Here is an 18304-nt window from a genome sequence, read left to right as displayed (position 1 = left end):
CTGAGCACACAAACACAGAGTTTTGCTACGAATTCTCCCAATATTTCAGTAATAAATGTGTCTAGAAGTGTAGACACTAATGTAGCCAATGATATGAACCTTGTATATTAGGATTAGAGTCGGGCCTGATGTTCGAGTTCAACATAAGTTTGACTCGAACATCGGGTGTTCGTTTGTGTGTAGAATGATGATGAGCCCCATAATGCACTGCGAGATCGCAGTGCATTGAAGGCTGCTAATTGGGCAAAGCATGCACCTGACCTGTATGCTTTGGTCAATCACAGCATGATGTACAGTAAGAACCATGATTGGTCAAAGGCAGGGTGCCTTTGGCCAATCATGGCTCAGGGGCTAAGTCCACGCCCCACACTATATAAGGCTGCTTACATGGCGGCCGTGTATAGTGTGTATAATTCAGTACAGAGTATATAGTGCAGTCAGTGTAGTGTATATAACACAGTGCAGAGCATAGTACCTGGTACCCCATACACTTTTTATGGCAATATTTTGCATATAAGACTCTAAAATGAGGACTTTTGATTTTTCATGGTCGTGTCCCATAGACTTTAATAGGGTTTGCATGTTCTCTAGAATTTTTTGCCTGTTCGAAGGTGTTCTGGTGCGAATCGAACCGGGGGGTGTTCGGCCCATTCCTAATTAGGATTTAGTACTGGTTATACAAATAACAAAAAGGGAAGATAAATTATAATATACCATTGCAGATAATAATTAGGGTGCTGCATCAAGCAGGTATATCCACCTATATGTATATACCGTGGGGTCCCCCTAAATTCCATACCAGGCCCTTCAGGTCTGGTATAGATATTAAGGGGAACCCCGTGCCAAAATTTTTTTAAAAAATGGCGTGGGGGTCCCCCTCAAAATCCATACCAGACATTTCAGGTCTGGTATGGATTTTAAGGGGAACCCCGCACCAAAAAAAAAAAAATGCTGTGGGGTCCCCCAAAAATCCATACCAGACCCTTATCCGAGCACACAACCTGGCAGGTTGCAGGAAAAGAGGGGGGACGAGAGAGTGCCCCCCCCCTGAACTGTACCAGGCCACATGCCCTCAACATTGGGAGGGTTCTTTGAGGATTTTTTTCTTCATTTTGGTTCGGGGTTCCCCTGTGGGGGAATCCCATGCTGTTTTTATCAATGAACTTTTATGTGTATTGCCGGACCGACAATTCATTATAGCCACGAGTAGTTTTAAATAACTTTTATTCCTTTAGAAATGTCATTTTGCTGTCAGACTGTACTAAACACGGGCCCCTTTACATGCGCCCCTTTACAGGCATACTATAGACACCCCCCAGGTATGAAATTTAAAGGAATATTACACTTTTATTGTTTCATTTTAAGCATTATTAAAATCACTGCTCCCGAAAAAAGGCCATTTAAAAAAATTTTTTTTTGCATTGATACATGTCCCCTGGGGCAGGACCCAGGTCCCCAAACACTTTTTTTATGACAATAACTTGCATATAAAGCTTTAAAATGAGCACTTTTGATTATTCATGCTTGAGTCCCATAGACTTTAACCTCCCTGGCGGTATGATTATTTCGGATTTTAGGTGCTGAAAGCGGTACCATTATTTTGCATGGAAATTTGGCGTTTTATATTGTAGGTCTGTAAATCTTAACAATAACACACTTAAATCTGTCCAAACCAGAGTCTAGTAGATATCCCGGGTATGATAAAGTTTGAAACACAAAAACATAAATTATAATATAATAAATAAAAATAAATAATTAAAAAAAAAAAAAAAATAGTAATAAAATAAATTTCCCCACAATTCACTATCGCTCAATTCTGCAAGTGTTCTAATTTATTATCGCTGTTTTCTAGCTGGTCTAAAGCCACTTTTGACGTAAAGGGACACTTTTTGGTTGCTATGGACAATCTCCAGTTTCCAGGCAGAAAGAACAGTGTATATCATGTAAAATTGCATGCAGGGCATGGGACAAAGCACTGGGGACAAAAGGGATGTGAAATCATTTCATACAGTACTGTAATCTGTAAGATTACAGTACTGTATGTGTTATGCTTTTGACATTTTTTTGAATTTGCCGCCAGGCTCCACCCCCGTGCGTCGCGCCGCTCGCAGGGAACGGAGCCTGGCACGGAGAGGCTTCGGAGGAGGACGGAGCCCTCGGACACTGCGGGGGACATCGCAGGATCCCGGGGACAAGGTAAGTAACGCCGCCCCAGGATCCTGCAATGCGATCCCGAGTGTGGCTCGAGGTTACCGCTAATGGTACTGAATTTTAACCCCGAGCCACACTCGGGAAAACCGCCAGGGAGGCTACCGGTGTTCGCGTGTTTGAACAAATTTTTTGCCTGTTCACATGTTCTGGTGCAAACCGAACAGGGGGGTGTTCAGCTCATCCCTAGTGGTGACATCATTTCCGGCTCTGCCTTTTCAGAATGAGGCTTGAACCGCACGCTGCCACGCCATCTTGATGGTAACTGGAAATAAACACTAATTCATTTAATTATCACAACGGAGCTGCATCTCATTATGGGGGGCCCATTACTGTATATAAACGCAGTGGCCACAGTGGACCAGCACCCCAGATGATGTCTTATGAGATGAAACTCATCGGGACAGACTCTGCTGATGGCACTGCGTCATATCATATTTTATAACAAGTGCTTTTTTATCTCCACAAATGTGAGTGTTCCTTTTACACAATAAATACTCTTTCTTTTTAAAATGGAATTACACTATATTCCCCTTTTCTTTCTTTCCTCATAAGCATACAGGAAAAATTATTCATCCGGCTCCCCCTTTATAAAAACCCCCATTGCGGGCTACCCATTTGGAGTGTCATTGAGAGGGATCACTGGAGTTTATCCCCAAACCGGAGGTCGTGTTTGCCGAGGCTGTTATCCCCTGGTGTATCACCACACAAGTTTAATTGATTTATTAGGTGTATGCCTGTTTGAGTTCATTCGTTTTGGTAAGCCTTTTACTTATTGGTGGTGGATCATCTATCAGCAATTTCTTTGCACAACCTTCACTTCAAGTCATAATGCTATACTGGCTGCTACCTAACAATTTGAAAGAGACAGGGCAGCATAGTTGTTTTGTTTATATACTAAAGCTAACTTCACCCGCAAACACACCTATTTTGTTATCTCCCACTGTAAATGTATATAATTTTTTTTTTAAAGTTTGCTTTTTAAAATTTTGCAGGCTTTTCCCAAACAGCATTGCTGCTCAGGTGGTGACGTAGTTGCACTATGCCTTCTGGCTGACACACTTCCATCAAGAGTGCAAGAAGCATTTTTGCTGTTCTCCCAGCTGGTTGCTGTTCCAGAGACACAGAACACCAGTCAGTGCCAGGAATCACAGGCTAATGCCGCATACGCACGATCGGAATTTTCGTCTGAAAAATCTTGGATGGTTTTTCCGATGGAATTCCACTCAAGCTTGGCTTGCATATACACGGTCACACAAAAGTTCTCTGAACTTTCGACCGTCAAGAACACGGTGACGTACAACACGTACAATGGCACTAGAAAAGGGAAGTTCCATACGAAGCGTGCCACCCTTTGGGCTCCTTCTGCTAATCTTGTGTTTATCTCGTGTTAGTATCAGTTTGGTGAGAGATGATTTGCGCTTTTCAGACTCGTGCTTTTCCGATCGTTACTGCTCTTCAGTTTGTGCTTCTGGGTTTGTATCTGTTCTTCAGTGCGTATAGTCAGTTCGCATCTGGGTTTCAGTGCGTATTTGTCCGCTTGTTTCTGATTTTCAGTTCGCTCTTCTCAGGCCTTTCTGTTTTTCAGTGCTTTCTGTTAGTTCGTTCTGACCAGCTGACCGTTTTGAAGCCATGTTGCGGTTACGTACACGTCGTAGAGCTCGTGCTGTGCGGGGGCTTGGTGTTGGGGTTCTTGCTTTGACCCAAGCCCAGTCCAAGAACAGGGTGGGGAGGAGCTCATGGACGAAAATTGGTTGCTCCAGCGTGACCAATTCTGTCATATGCCTTTGTTGCTGGAGATCCAGGAGAATAATCCTGATGATTTCAGGAATTTTCTGCGGATGACGGACCCTGTTTTTCACCGTCTGTTGGCTTTGCTGTCCCCTTATATTACCAAGCAGGACACCTGCATGCGGCAAGCCATCACTCCTGAACAGAGGCTAGTCACCATCTTGCGGTACTTGGCGACAGGGAGAAGTCTGCAGGACCTCAAGTTCTCAACAGGCATCTCCCTCCAGGCTCTGGGGATCATTATTCCAAAGACCTGTTCTGCCATTATACAGGTCCTGCAGAAGGACTATATTAAGGTAAGTTTTCTCCTCTAACATCACATTTTATGTATTTAATGTTTGCTAATGTATTGTATTTCTTTCATAATTCCCTAATTACCATGATTGTAATATGCTGTGAATGTCCCCTTGTCCTCATGCATGCTGGAAGCTTTTTTTGTCCTTCATGCATATTTACCTTCACTAACCTCCCCAGCATGCTATCATGGGCCCATGCACACCTAGCCTAGTCACTTAACAATGTATTTTGTCAGCTCCATAGTAATGCTTTACCCTAAACACCCCCTAAAATGAAAATGTGTACAAATATTGTTGTCTTTAAATTCAGGCAGAGTGCATGATCTTTTTTTTGGGGTCCCAAACTCAACTAGAACCCCCCCCTAAAATTTTTACAATGGGCCATCAGAGGGGGTGAGGAATCTGATAAGTGTACCTTATCTTTTTGTCTTTAAATACTCCTTAAAATAAATGTTATACTGATGTTGGCCAAAAATGTTTGTGTCTAATCTGCTTGCAATGTTATGTGCAAAAGTAGTAATTTAACTTTTTCTGGGTTGACTCCACAGTTTCTTTAAATGCCACAGGAATGGCAGACTGTGGCATCCCAATTTGCCGAGCGGTGGGACCTTCCCAACTGCGAAGGAGCAATCGATGGGAAACATGTCCACATCGTCCCACCACCCCACTTGGGGTCATACTATTTTAACTATAAGGGGTTTCATAATATCGTGTTGATGGCGGTGGTGTCGGCGACATTTTAGGGTTTTTATATGGACATGGGGAAGAATGGTCGGATGTCGGATGGTGGAGTCTTTGCCCAGACCGAGTTCTACCGACGTCTCCAGAGTGGTGGTTTGGGATTGCCACCTGCTGAAGAGAACGTGGAAGGACTCCCATTTGTGTTTGTCGCAGATGATGCATTTGGTCTGGGTGAACATTTGATGAGGCCATTCCCCCAGAGGACACTCACCCCGGAGAAGAGAGTTTTTAATTACTGGCTGGCCAGAGCCAGAAGAGTGGTGGAGAATGCGTTTGGTATAATGGCCAGCCGGTTCCTCCTATTCCTTACGCCAATCAACATGGCGGAGTATAAACTAAATTACATGCTAGCATGCTGTATTCTACATAATTATGTGGCCTCAGTTGGGCCTGAGGCCACAATTCAGGACATATTGCCTCATTGCCTCCATACCGTATAGTCAATACCTTCCCACTAGAAGGAACTGTACCGATGACGCAACCTTCATAAAAGAGGCCAAGATCCTACAAATATGCCTACGTGCGAGGGGATACTCTAACTCATGCCTCAAAAAAGCGTACAAGAGGGTATGTACTAGAACACGTAGTGACATACTATACAATTCCTCGATCAAAAAAATCAAATCTAAACCTATTTCCATCATCACAAGATTCTCTAACCAGCACTTGGCCATCAAGAGAGTCATATCTAAATACTGGCATATGCTCACCATGGACCCCACTATTGGCCCCTTTGTACCCCCAGCACCCACGTTCACTTACAGACGGGCCAGATCTCTTCGAGACCAGCTTGTCTGCAGTGAATTCAAAGGTGGAGGCAGACATGACCCCTGCAAAAATAAGGGCACTTTTCGATGTGGGGGCTGTAACTATTGTAGATTTCTCAACACCTCCAAGAATGTTACTTTACCCAATGGCGAACCCTTTAGGCCTAGGCATTATGCCAATTGCAAAACATGTGGGGTAGTATACCTACTCACATGTGAATGCACATGTTTCTATATTGGGAAGACCATACAGGAGTTCTGGCGCAGAGCCTATAGACACATGACAGCCATGAAAACCTGCAACCCCAATCTACCCCTGGGTTGCCATGTTACAACCGTACATGGGGGCATCTGCCCTAAATTCCACTTCATCATCCTCGATCGTGTACACTTTGGTATGTGGGGAGGTGATGCCAGCAAAACTCTTCTACAATTGAAACAGAGGTGGATTTTTAGATTGAAAGCCACCCAACCTCCAGGACTCAACACATGAATTTCCTTCAGACCCTTTTTAGAGGGTTTTTCGTCAGGAGACTCAGAATGGGAACCTGACGAGATCCCCCCTAAGATAATCTTTCTCTTCCCCCTAGGCCTCACTGGCCAGGCATTTTTCCACCCCCATATGTCCACTACCTCATGTGCTGTAAATATTATGTATATATGTCTCCTCATCAAATATGTACATAACTGTATATATGTATATTACATTGTACATACGTCTTTCTGGGCATGTTAATATATATCCTTGTATAATTATTCCTGCATGAATTTTTTATTATCTCTTTTTTGGTCTGTTTCCCCCCCTCCCCCCTTCCAGTGTCTTGGCCCTGTCCCTCTCTCCCCTTTCTGTCTATTCCTCCTGGTAGGAATTCTCACATTCCACCCACTGGCCTCTTAGCTCGCCCCCTCTCTCCCCTCCATCCCGGGCCGCCCCAGCCCTGGCGGGGCGGCAGTCTGCTCCCCACTCGGCACAGGGGGGCCGCCTGGTGCGACAGTGTTCGCTGCAGGCGGCCCTCTCCCAACCAGAGGACTCGGATCGAAGCCTCGATCCGGTTTCCTCCGATCACTGCGCCGCGGGTCTCGGCTCCCCGCCCCCATGCGACCTGCGTCATCATGCCGGGGTCTGACGTCACCGCGCCCGGGTTCTCGGCCACTCCCCGGCTGCAGTCTCCGGGGGACCGGCACGCGCGCCCCAGGCTCGGGGGGCGTTCCCTTGTCCACCATTGGCTGCACCCACGACCTATCTCGGGTGCGGCCACACTATTTCTGACATGGCTCTCACTCCACTATCATACGGCCTTCTGCTTTGCATCGCTGCACGCCGCTCCTACACCCACAAGGTAACCAGCTGTTTTGCATCACCATGGATCCTCCCAGGCAGACGCACCTCCGTTTTTTCATCCTCTCTCTCCCCTCATTCATGCCTTCTACCATTGCAGGTTGGACTTTTCTGGCCTGGACCCCCTGTTGGAGCACGCACCTCCACTGCCCCTAGACAGCCATTACCCTATCGGAAACCCCCCCTCCTGGGGCACCGCAACCCTCATAAGGTACTGGATGCACACAGTCTGGGGCATCATACAGGATCATTGCACTTGCTCACCGGGTCGGACCATAAGGAAAACCCCCTCCCTTTGGAGACCCGCAGTCTCCTGCTTGTATGGGCCTTTTTTCGGCCCTCTCCAGGTACATTATTCCTTTTTTGCATATATATCTCACATATCTTATAGACACTTGTCCTGTCCCACATCAGGGATATTTTTATAGCCCACCCCTCCCTGGGACATACCCCTCTACCTGGTTGTAACATTCCCCTCTTACCCTTTTGGCCCCCTACAGATTGGAGCCTACCTAGGATCACTCTACTATACGGTGGCTCTGTGGCTCCCTTTGCTGGGGAGCTCTCTCTTAGGCTGCCCTGCCGGGTTTGGGTGCCATGGGCCTGATGTGGACTGGGAGCGAGCGGTCTGCTGAAGTCAAGTGGTGTGTTTTTATATTCCCCCAAACAAACCCCCTTCCATTTGAGTGCTTCTATAGATACAATGCAGTAATACATGCCTTCCAAGCAACACAATATGGTCAGTACCTCAAATGTTTATTACCATGTACATATATTACACTTTTGTAGTAGTATAGCTACACTCTCCTATGTTGTTACCGACCTTGTTGTATACACATTAATGTATAGTTTGTTCATTACTGTTTTTTTGATTTATAGACATACCTCTGTGCTTGCTGATCCCTATCAGACACCCCTGAGGAAGAGTTTATCTCGAAACGTGTCGGGTACTCTCTGTGTGTGTGTTCCATACACACCTGGAGTCCTTCTGCATATTGTATTGCCATGTTTCATGTTTGTAATTTGTATCCTGTACTTCATGCCAACTCATCTGTTGTACCCTACATTTACCCGAACCCATACCTTAATAAACACCTAAACTTTTGCAATCAGACTTATACCTACTATACTCCTTATTATACTCTATTACTCATGAGTAGGTGTCCCCTTTAAAGTCCCGTAAGAGGATCAAATTTCCATTTCCCCACAATTCAGGACATAAATCCAATGACGGCCCTGGAAGCTGGCCGTCCTGGCTTGCCCCCCCAAAGCGCCCGTGATGTGCGGCAAAAGTATCTGCACTATTTTACGGGTAGGGGGGTCATTGCTATGCCAGCAAATTTTTGATTCTTTTCTAAAATTAAAAATTATTTTGATCTGAAATCATCTTGAATTTGATTTACTGCTTGTGTTTCTTTTAGTTGTCTCCTAGGTTCTCCTAGTGCACTTGTAGTGCCAAGTGGATTTTGCTTTATTAAATAGCCCCCATTGTCACTGTAAACACCAACTTAATACAAAAACTTGTATTGAACATTGAAAGAAGAAGCCACACATTGTTGAGTATAAAAACTTTTACTCCGTGCACATTTACATGTGCGTTGTAAAACATTTTTCCACAAAAATACATCTTTGTTTAATTAAGTTTGACATTTTTTGTTTCATATTTTGCTTTAACAGGCATGTTTCAAGCCATAACATACACAACTCTGGAACTTACAAAGTTCAACGTACAAAAAGTGAAGGCAATATCAGACATGAGTATGTCAAAACTGTGTTGATCTTGCCTTCATCAGATGGGGTGATGTCACCCCTGTAAAAGCCAAATTTTGAAGATGCACAAAAATTGGGATTCAAAATGGGGATTTCCCTTCTGATTTCATGCCTAATGTCAACATGTGCTAGCTCCCATCATGGGGGATCAAATGATGTGTTTTGGGGGGTGCAACCCCTTCCTCTCAGCTACTTTAGTTGCGTGGAAGGGGTTGCACCCACAAAACACGTACATTGATATCCCATGATGGCAGATAGCACATGTTGACACACCATGTGCATCTTCAAAATTTGGCTTTTAAAATGTATTAAAAATTTAGGAAATTTGTCAAAAAATTCTAAAATGGTGTCATTTTGTTGTTATTTAGATTCTCCCTAATACATCATGTTCTTCAGTTTTTGTTCAACATCATTGGTTTTTTGCTTTATGATGTCTAAATCCCGACTACATACCATTATGTCTTGGATTAGGATTTGTGCACTTGCACTGGTGAAATAAGGAGATTGTTCTTCCACAACATGTACATCACCTAAAATCAAAAAACACACCATGTATTATAACTATGCAAACATACATCTATTACCTGAAGCTGTGGTCTCAGACACTCACCTGTTGTGGTCACAATTTCAACCACGTCATCCACCTCTCCTTCCTCTACATCATCTGCTTGTGGTGTGCTGAGTTCCCCTTCTTTCAGAGGTGGAGGGTGACCTCAGACGTCCCGAGTCTTTTCTCCCCTATGAGAATTAAACAAAAGGTATAGTTAGCACACAGATATTTGAGGGCAGAAATAGGAATATGAAACATTGCTTGGAAGTGTCGTACAATTGTCTGTTTTGGCAGAGTTACAAGCTGAAGACATTTTTTTTCCCTTTCTAAAGCTGGAATACTTAGCTTTTTTGGACAATATTCACACATGTAGAGACCCCTAGTATCCCCTGGAGCACCTGTGTGGGACACCCTAAAGAGTTTGTTTTGGTGTCCCACACTAGTGCTCCTGACTCCTGGTCATGTCATCCTATGACCATGCCCCCTTATGACCTCACAGTCCCAGCATGCCCCGGGACTGTGATGTCATGGGGGTGGGGTCACCGCTTATATAAGTCATAGCAGAGTGCACAGACAGCATTACAGACGGAGAGAGCGTCGTGTCAACATCTCTGGAAGAGAAGAGGGAACAAGACGATCCAGATGTCCGGGCTCCTCTGCTAGCAAAAGAGCGGCAAAAGAGCAGAAGATAGCAGAGGAGCCCGGCAGAAGGAAGAAGGCACCGTAGAAGAACCAGAGAGCACGGAGACGACACCGGAGAGAGGGAGAAGAGGCCTGAGAGACCCCCGAAGTCGGCAGAAGACCCCCGAAGTCGGAAGAAGACCCCCGGAGCTGCCTAATAAATTACTTTTAAAACCTGTGTAGTGTGTTTATTTTTATTGACACCTTTTTCCCTAGGTGAATGGGTAGGGGTACCATGTACCCCATACTCATTCACATTGGGTGGGGGGCTGGGATTTGGGGGCCCCCTTATTAAAGGGGGCTCCCAGATTCCGATAAGCGCCCCCGCCCGCAGACCCCGACAAACAACGGCCAGGGTTGTCGGGAAGAGGCCCTTGTCCTCATCAACATGGGGACAAGGTGCTTTGGGCTGGGGGGCCGCAGGGTGCCCCCTCCCCCAAAGCACCCAGCCCCCATGTTGAGGGCATGTGGACTGGTATGGCTCGGGAGGGGGGGCACTCGCTCGTTCCCACCCCCTTTCCTAACCAGCCGGGCCGCTGCTCAGATAAGGGTCTGGTCTGGATTTTGGGGGGACCCCTACACTGTTTTTTCAGCGTAGGGGGTTCCCCTTAAAATCCAGACCAGATCTAAGGACCTGGTATGCCCCTGGAGGGGAACGATGCCATTTTTTTATTTAAAATTTGGCGTGGAGTTCCCCCTCATGATTCAAACCAAACACAGTGCCTGGCATTTGTGGGGATCCAAGTTGGATCACCGCACCAGTGTGAACCCGGCTCGCAAGGTGTCAATCTCGCCGATAAAAGCGGCGAGATCGACACAATATCAGACAACAATACAGAAGTTGACCAAAGGGTGGTGGTAAAGAGCTGAAAAACCACGTGATTTGGTGAAAGTTGGCTGGAAAAGTCTGTACTGTATGCTAGACAAACTTCTGGCCAACGCCCTTTGTACAAAAATCCAAGGGAAAGTTTGTACAAAGTCCTATCGTGTATATGGGGCTTTACATTACACTGAATCAAGTTTGCATTTCATTATAGTTACAAACACATCTAGACAACAATGTACTAAACTTATTTTAATACAAATAGGCATGACCAAATGTAGTTAACCCTGTATCTGCAAAAAACATTGTATTATTAGTGGGCGAACGAACGATGTTTACTACGACCGATTACTGTGCCTACGAGCCTGAAAGTTGCCATTTAAAACTGTACAACAGTAAAGAAAAGCACATGGAGCAGCATGCAAGTGATAATAATAATAGGAACACATGACAAATACTTACTTTTTAGAAGCAATTTCTTGATCCTTCTGTACTGATCCTGCTGCCTCAATTTCAGGTCTGACCAGCGTTTCAATTGCTCCTTGGATCGTCATACCCCAAAATTCTTGTGCAGACAATTCACAACTTTAGCCATGATCTTGACCTTTCTCACATTTGAGTTGCTGTACGGTCTATACTTCCCATCATAGTCGGCCCTCTTCAAGATGTCCACCATCTCCACCATCTCTACAAAGGCCATATTTGAGGCCTTAAATCTCTTCCGGGATCGGGACGTTTCTGGCTCCAGGCTTTCGTTGTTGCTGCCAGTATCATGCACCTGCTCTGTCTCCACTATGTGCTCTCCCACTGCGCTGAAAGAGAAGGGGCGGGGAATATTCTAGAAAGAACATCAGGGGAGGGCGACGCGGGCGGAGTTTCACGCATGCGCAGTGTATATAAATCGTAACGAGCTTGCGTTGGACATACGATCTGTGAGTGGAGGAAGTTCCAATCGTGAGAACGAAGGTAACATTTTAACTTGGGGCATCAGTGGCCTATGCTGCTTCTATATTGAGACCTACAGTGGGGCAAAAAAGTATTTAGTCAGCCACCAATTGTGCAAGTTCTCCCACTTAAAAAGATGTGAGAGGCCTGTAATTGTCATCATAGGTATACCTCAATTATGAGAGACAAAATGTGGAAACACATTGTTTGATTTTTGAAATAATTTATTTGCAAATTATGGTGGAAAATAAGTATTTGATCACCTACAAACAAGCAAGATTTATGGCTTTCACAGACCTGTATCTTCTTCTTTAAGAGGCTCCTCTGTCCTCCACTCATTACCTGTATTAATGGCACCTGTTTGAATTTGTTATCAGTATAAAAGAGACCTGTCCATAACCTCAAACAGTCACACTCCAAACTCCACTATGGTGAAGACCAAAGAGCTGTCGAAGGACACCAGAAACAAAATTGTAGACCTGCACCAGGCTGGGAAGACTGAATCTGCAATAGGCGAACAGCTTGGTGTGAAAAAATCAACTGTGAGAGCAATAATTAGAAAATGGAAGACATACAAGACCACTGATAATCTACCTTGATCTGGGGCTCCACGCAAGATCTCACCCCGTGGGGTCAAAATGATCACAACAACGGTGAGCAAAAATCCCAGAACCACATGGGGGGACCTAGTGAATGACCTGCAGAGAGCTGGGACCAATGTAACAAAGGCTACTATCAGTAACACACTACGCCGCCAGGGACTCAGATCCTGAAGTGCTAGACGTGTCCCCCTGCTTAACCTCTTGCTGCCCGCCCACCGTCATATGACGGCGGAGCGATGCGCCTATTGTTCTTGGCCACCGTCATATGACGGCGGCTGATTCACACAGGGCATGCATGCGATTGCGGGCGCACAGCCCTGCTCTGTCGGTGTCGCCGTGTCCCCGGGACACAGCGCATCACCGACAGGGGTGAACAGCCATTGGGCATGGCTGTTCACCATGTGATTGGCAGCGATTACGTCATGGCCGATCACAAAGGGGTATTCCCCGCTTTACACCGCGCAGCGCGGTCACGTCGGTGGCGGCGTGTTCCCAGGAACACTGCTCGTCACCGACAAGGGTAAACAGCCAATGGCTGGCGGCTGTTTGCCACGTGATCAGCTGTGATCCATTCACAGCCGATCACTAAATGTAAACAAAGACCGGTTACTAGCTGTTACCGGCTCTTCTCTCCTCACACACCGTTACCAGTGTGAGGAGAGAAGAGCCAGGAGCAGTGAGTGACCGATCTATGTTTGTAGTGTACTGCACCAACACCACAAATAAAAGAGAACCTGTCACATCACCCCCCCCCCAAATTACAGCTGTCACCCAACAGTCACCACATCAGTCCCCATAAAAGTGCACCTGTCACCCATCAGTGCCCACAAAGTGCATCTGTCACCTATCAGTGCCCACAAAGTGCACCTGTCACCTATCAGTGCCCACAAAGTGCATCTGTCACCTATCAGTGCCCACAAAGTGCACCTGTCACCTATCAGTGCCCACAAAGTGCACCTGTCACCCATCAGTGCCCACAAAGGGCACCTGTCACCGTCAGAGACTGCCGTCAGCTGTGCACCTGTCACCCATCAGTGACCATCATCAGTGACCGTCATCAGTGACCGCCATCAGTGACCGTCATTAGTGACCCATCCGTGACCCTCATCTGTCACCTATCAGTCCCATAAAGTGCACCAGTCACCATCAGAGACTGCCATCAGTGACTGTCACCCGTTACCTGTCACCTGTCACCCACCAGTGACCATCGCACGTCACCTGCTACCAACCAGTGACCGTCACATGTCACCTGTCACTCATCAGTGACCGTCACCTGTCACCGATCACCTGTCGCCCATCAGTGACCGCCACCTGTCACCCATCACCTGTCGCCCATCAGTAACCGTAATTTGTCACCTGTCGCACAGCCCATCAGAAAAAATGTCCAAAAGATTCTATACAAGTGAGGAGGCATTTCAGATCCTCTCCAGGACTGATGAGAGCAGCGGGGAGTTCTCAGCAGATTCAAATGCCAATTCCGATTGTGAATCAAATTCAGCATTTGAACCGATCAATAGTAGTGAATCGGCAAATGAATCAGAGGAAGAATGGATCCCTCCTAAAAGAGCACGGCGCTCTAGAAACCAGGCAGCCACCAGCAATATACCCCAGGATCAAATTCCCAGGCCCAGTACCAGCGCTGCTGCCAGCGATAGACCCCATAACCAAAGGCCCAGTACCAGAGCTGCCACCAGCGAAAGGCCACAAGAAATGCCCAGTACCAGCACTTCCGCAGCATCACGCCCAAATGCCAGCACAGGAACTCCAACTACAAGCACTGGAGTGCCACGTCCCCCAAGAGCCAGGGCTGCTACATATCTCCCAGATGGTCTTGCCAATCCAACATGGCTGCCTTCCAACTCAGGATCAGGAGGAATTCCCCCTTTCACCACACAGCCAGGTGTGCAGGCCAATACCCAAAATTTTTCTGAAATTGATTATTTGAATTTATTTTTGCCCAACACTTTGCTGCAACTCATCTTGGACCAGACCAATTTATATGCCCAGCAGCATATTGCCAACAACCCTCAATCTTCATACACCCGTCCATTCGAGTGGAAGGATTAGACTCTGGAGGAGTTCAAAATGTTTATGGGCCTCACCATAAACATGGGGCTTACAAAAAAAAATGAAGGACATGCCTATTGGTCCACCCACCCCATTCACCACATTCCCATTTATTCTTCTGTAATGTCCAGGTCCCGATACGAGATGATCCCAACGATTTGCAGAACTCTATGTCCCCGATAAGCATATACAGTGGGGCAAAAAAGTATTTAGTCAGCCACCAACTGTGCAAGTTCTCCCACTTAAAAATATGAGAGAGGCCTGTAATTTTCATCATAGGTATACCTCAACTATGAGAGACAAAATGTGGAAACAAATCCAGAGAATCACATTGTCTGATTTTTTAAAGAATTTATTTGAAAATTATGGTGGAAAATAAGTATTTGGTCACCTACAAACAAGCAAGATTTCTGGCTCTCACAGACCTGTATATTCTTCTTTAAGAGGCTCCTCTGTCCTCCGCTCATTACCTGTATTAATGGCACCTGTTTGAATTTGTTATCAGTATAAAAGACACCTGTCCACAGCCTCAAACAGTCACACTCCAAACTCCACTATGGTGAAGACCAAAGAGCTGTTGAAGGACACCAGAAACAAAATTGTAGACCTCCACCAGGCTGGGAAGACTGAATCTGCAATAGGCAAGCAGCTTGTTGTGAAGAAATCAACTGTGGGAGCAATAATTAGAAAATGGAAGGGGGGGTGTGACCGGAAGCCGACCTCGATGGACGCTTGATTCGTCTGCTCTCTCTCAGCCCGTGACTAAAGGCTAAATTGGGGACGTTTAACCACATCTACATGGGCAGATCTAAAGCCACCCGATCCGCCAAAGCCCGGGGATCATCACAACCCCCGCCCGGCTCCACGTCGGACCTCCGGTCCTTCTTCCCGCTGACAGACATGCCTCCCGGCGGTGCAGACAACATGGCGCTGGAGGCCTTGGAGGCCCGCTCCAGGAACTCCATGCGGCTCCCCCGGCCAGACCAGGACATGAGCCAGATCCCGGAGAGTCCCCCATCGGCTCCGCTGGACACCCTGGGCATCTCCTCCTCATCAGGAGCGGTGAGTCCCCTCCACCCTGCCCTGGCCGGGATCTCGCAGCATGGCTCTCAGTCCGCCATGTTCGGCTCCCCTCCCCCTCACTACACCCAATGCTCGGATGCCTTTCCGCGTCTGCTGCAGACGGCCTCAGATCCCTGCCTGCCAGGAGATGCCCCTGGATCCCCGGCATCATCCGATATATCGTCGGACTTTCCAGCCTTACCAGGCCCGATGTATCTCGCCAGCAATACCCCCCCTGGAACTGATGACATTCCAGCGGCCTCCAGAGTCTTCATGCCTGATTCACCTCCACCTAAAGCCCAGAGACTATCATTCTCACAGGCCTTAGGCTGTTCCAGGGAAAAGGCCACACACTCTGCCACTTATGCACAGAAGGAACAATCGCCTATCCCTCACTGCTATGATCTGGAGGATGTGGGGGCCCCAACACCTACCCAGGTACGGCCCTGGGGAGACTCGTGGAACATGGCCTCGGGACCTTTGCATCCTCCCCAGGACAAGGCTGCACTGCAGTTTCAGCAGCAACTACCTCACCAACTTCTACCCTCTTCTGCAACCCTTACTACCAGCCCAACCCCACTCACTTCCCACGGAGTGGTATTCATACCTACAGGCGATGCCTACTAAAGAAGATTTTAAACAGTTGATAGCAGCAAATCTATTCAGAAATCTGTTCAGAAATACAGATACTACAAACAGGCCCTAAACACCTAGCAGACAGGGTGGAAATGGCCGAAGAAGAAATCCAAGAGACTAAACTGGCAGTCCACAGGACCCAGCTCCAAGGAGCGGATCATCGTACCCTGTTAAGGGAAATGCAGCGCCACGTTGAGGACTTAGATAATAGGGGGTGTAGAAACAACATACGGGTGAGAGGAGTCCCGGAGACGGAAGGCCCTGAGGACATTCATAACAAATTGCAACATGTATTTAATACCCTTTTAGGCGAGCCTCTAACTAACTGCATTGAAATGGATAGAGCACACCGGGCCCTCCTCCCCAAGAATCCCACCTCCAAACCAAGGGACATTATCTGTAGAATTAGCTCCTATCCCTTGAAGGAAGACGTCATGCGGCAAGCTCGCCTGACACGCAAGGTAACTTTCCAGGATGTCCAGCTGCACTATTCCCAGATCTCTCATGGATAACTCTACAGAAGCGCAGACTCCTGCAACCTCTCCTACACATACTTCAAGAAGAGAATGTCCCTTATCGGTGGGGATTCCCCTTCAGCCTCACAGCTAAACACCAAGGCAAATCTGCTGTTCTCCGCTACCCAGAGGATTTAAATAACTTTTGCGATACTTTGGGGATCTCTACCCCCCAACTCCCGGAGTGGGACTTGGTAGCTACACCACCCCCCACCGCCTATGATTTGGCAGAAGGTCCCCCCTTCTACTCGATCCTGGAATGCAGGCACCCCCCGCAAGAGCACCAAACCCAGAAATGGCTGAACTGACCACACCCCCTCCTCTTGGGTGATCTACTATAGTAATATACGGCCATTCTACAAGGCTGACGGATCTGTCCTGGACATTTTAGTCCCTCCCTTCCCTGCCCCAGTTTTAATTTTTTTATCTACTTTATGGGCGTGTCTCGGATGAGACTTGAGAGAGTAGGTGTTTCCATGCTGAACCACCCCCCCCCAGTTAAGTGATTACAATCACAGCAGTTTTGATATTAACCAGTTACATGACCAACTTAGGGCTCATCTGCATCCACCTAGCCCATCCTTTTGGATCAGGGTTGGGTGGATTCTCGGGAAACCGTACTGACCTAGGTCTGACAACCTCTCAAGGTCAGATGAAAAGATCTATTTTGATCTGTTTTGATTTGTTTTGTATTAACCTATGTTTTTCTTTTCCAGCTTCTCCTTCTTTCTCTCTTTCTTCCCCGTCCCTGTGTGGCTCCCCGCGTGGACCGCGGAATTTGTCTGGACCTTCTCCCGAGGTGTGCCAGCTCCTAGCTCCAGGCTCCGAGATCGCCATCCCCACATCAAGTAATACATTCTCCCTTCCTCCCTTTATTCAATACCATGGCTAGGATTTTCTCTTTAAATGTTCACAGCTTAAATTCCAATAAAAAGAGGCATCTGGCACTGAGGGAATTTAAACAGTCAGGCGCAGATATCATATTTGTCCAGGAGACGCACTTTGATAAAGGGGGCACCTTCGCGTTTGCATCCAGGCAATTTCCCCAAAGCTATCTTTCCTCAGGACTACATAAACATGCAAGGGTGGCCATACTCATTAAACAGGGGTCCCCGTTTACATATGTGACTCACTATAGTGATCCACACGGCCATTTTGTCATTCTTAGGGGTCTGTGGCAGACTCGGGAGATCACCCTGTGTGCTCTATATACACCGAATGTTAAACAATACAGATTCCTCTCTAAACTGTTCACTTGCCTCTTTCGGTCTGACCATGGGATTTTAGTGGTGGGGGGAGACTTTAATTTAAACCATTCCGCGACTGCCGATCGCCACGTGGTGAGCCCCCGGACATCGTCGGCTCGAGCCCTCAGGGACTCGAAGCTCTTCCGCCAACTCTCTAGAAGATATGCTCTGTTTGATGCTTGGAGGGTTCTCCACCTGGGCGATCGGCGGTACACTTTCTACTCAGCTCCCCACAGAACCCACTCTCGTATCGATTACTTTTTT

The 18304-nt window shown here is 47.0% G+C and overlaps 1 protein-coding gene across 1 annotated transcript in view; it reads right to left on the bottom strand.

The window, feature by feature from the left end:
• LOC141118318 (uncharacterized) overlaps positions 1-18304 on the bottom strand; it is a 711411-nt gene that overhangs the window by 338401 nt on the left and 354706 nt on the right. The gene's annotated exons all lie outside the window — the stretch shown is intronic.

The sequence above is a fragment of the Aquarana catesbeiana genome, linkage group LG01 (assembly GCF_042186555.1).
Source record: "Aquarana catesbeiana isolate 2022-GZ linkage group LG01, ASM4218655v1, whole genome shotgun sequence".
Lineage (NCBI taxonomy): Eukaryota > Metazoa > Chordata > Amphibia > Anura > Ranidae > Aquarana > Aquarana catesbeiana.
Note: the sequence above shows the minus strand (reverse complement) of the source record. Positions and strands in the feature narration are given on the sequence as shown.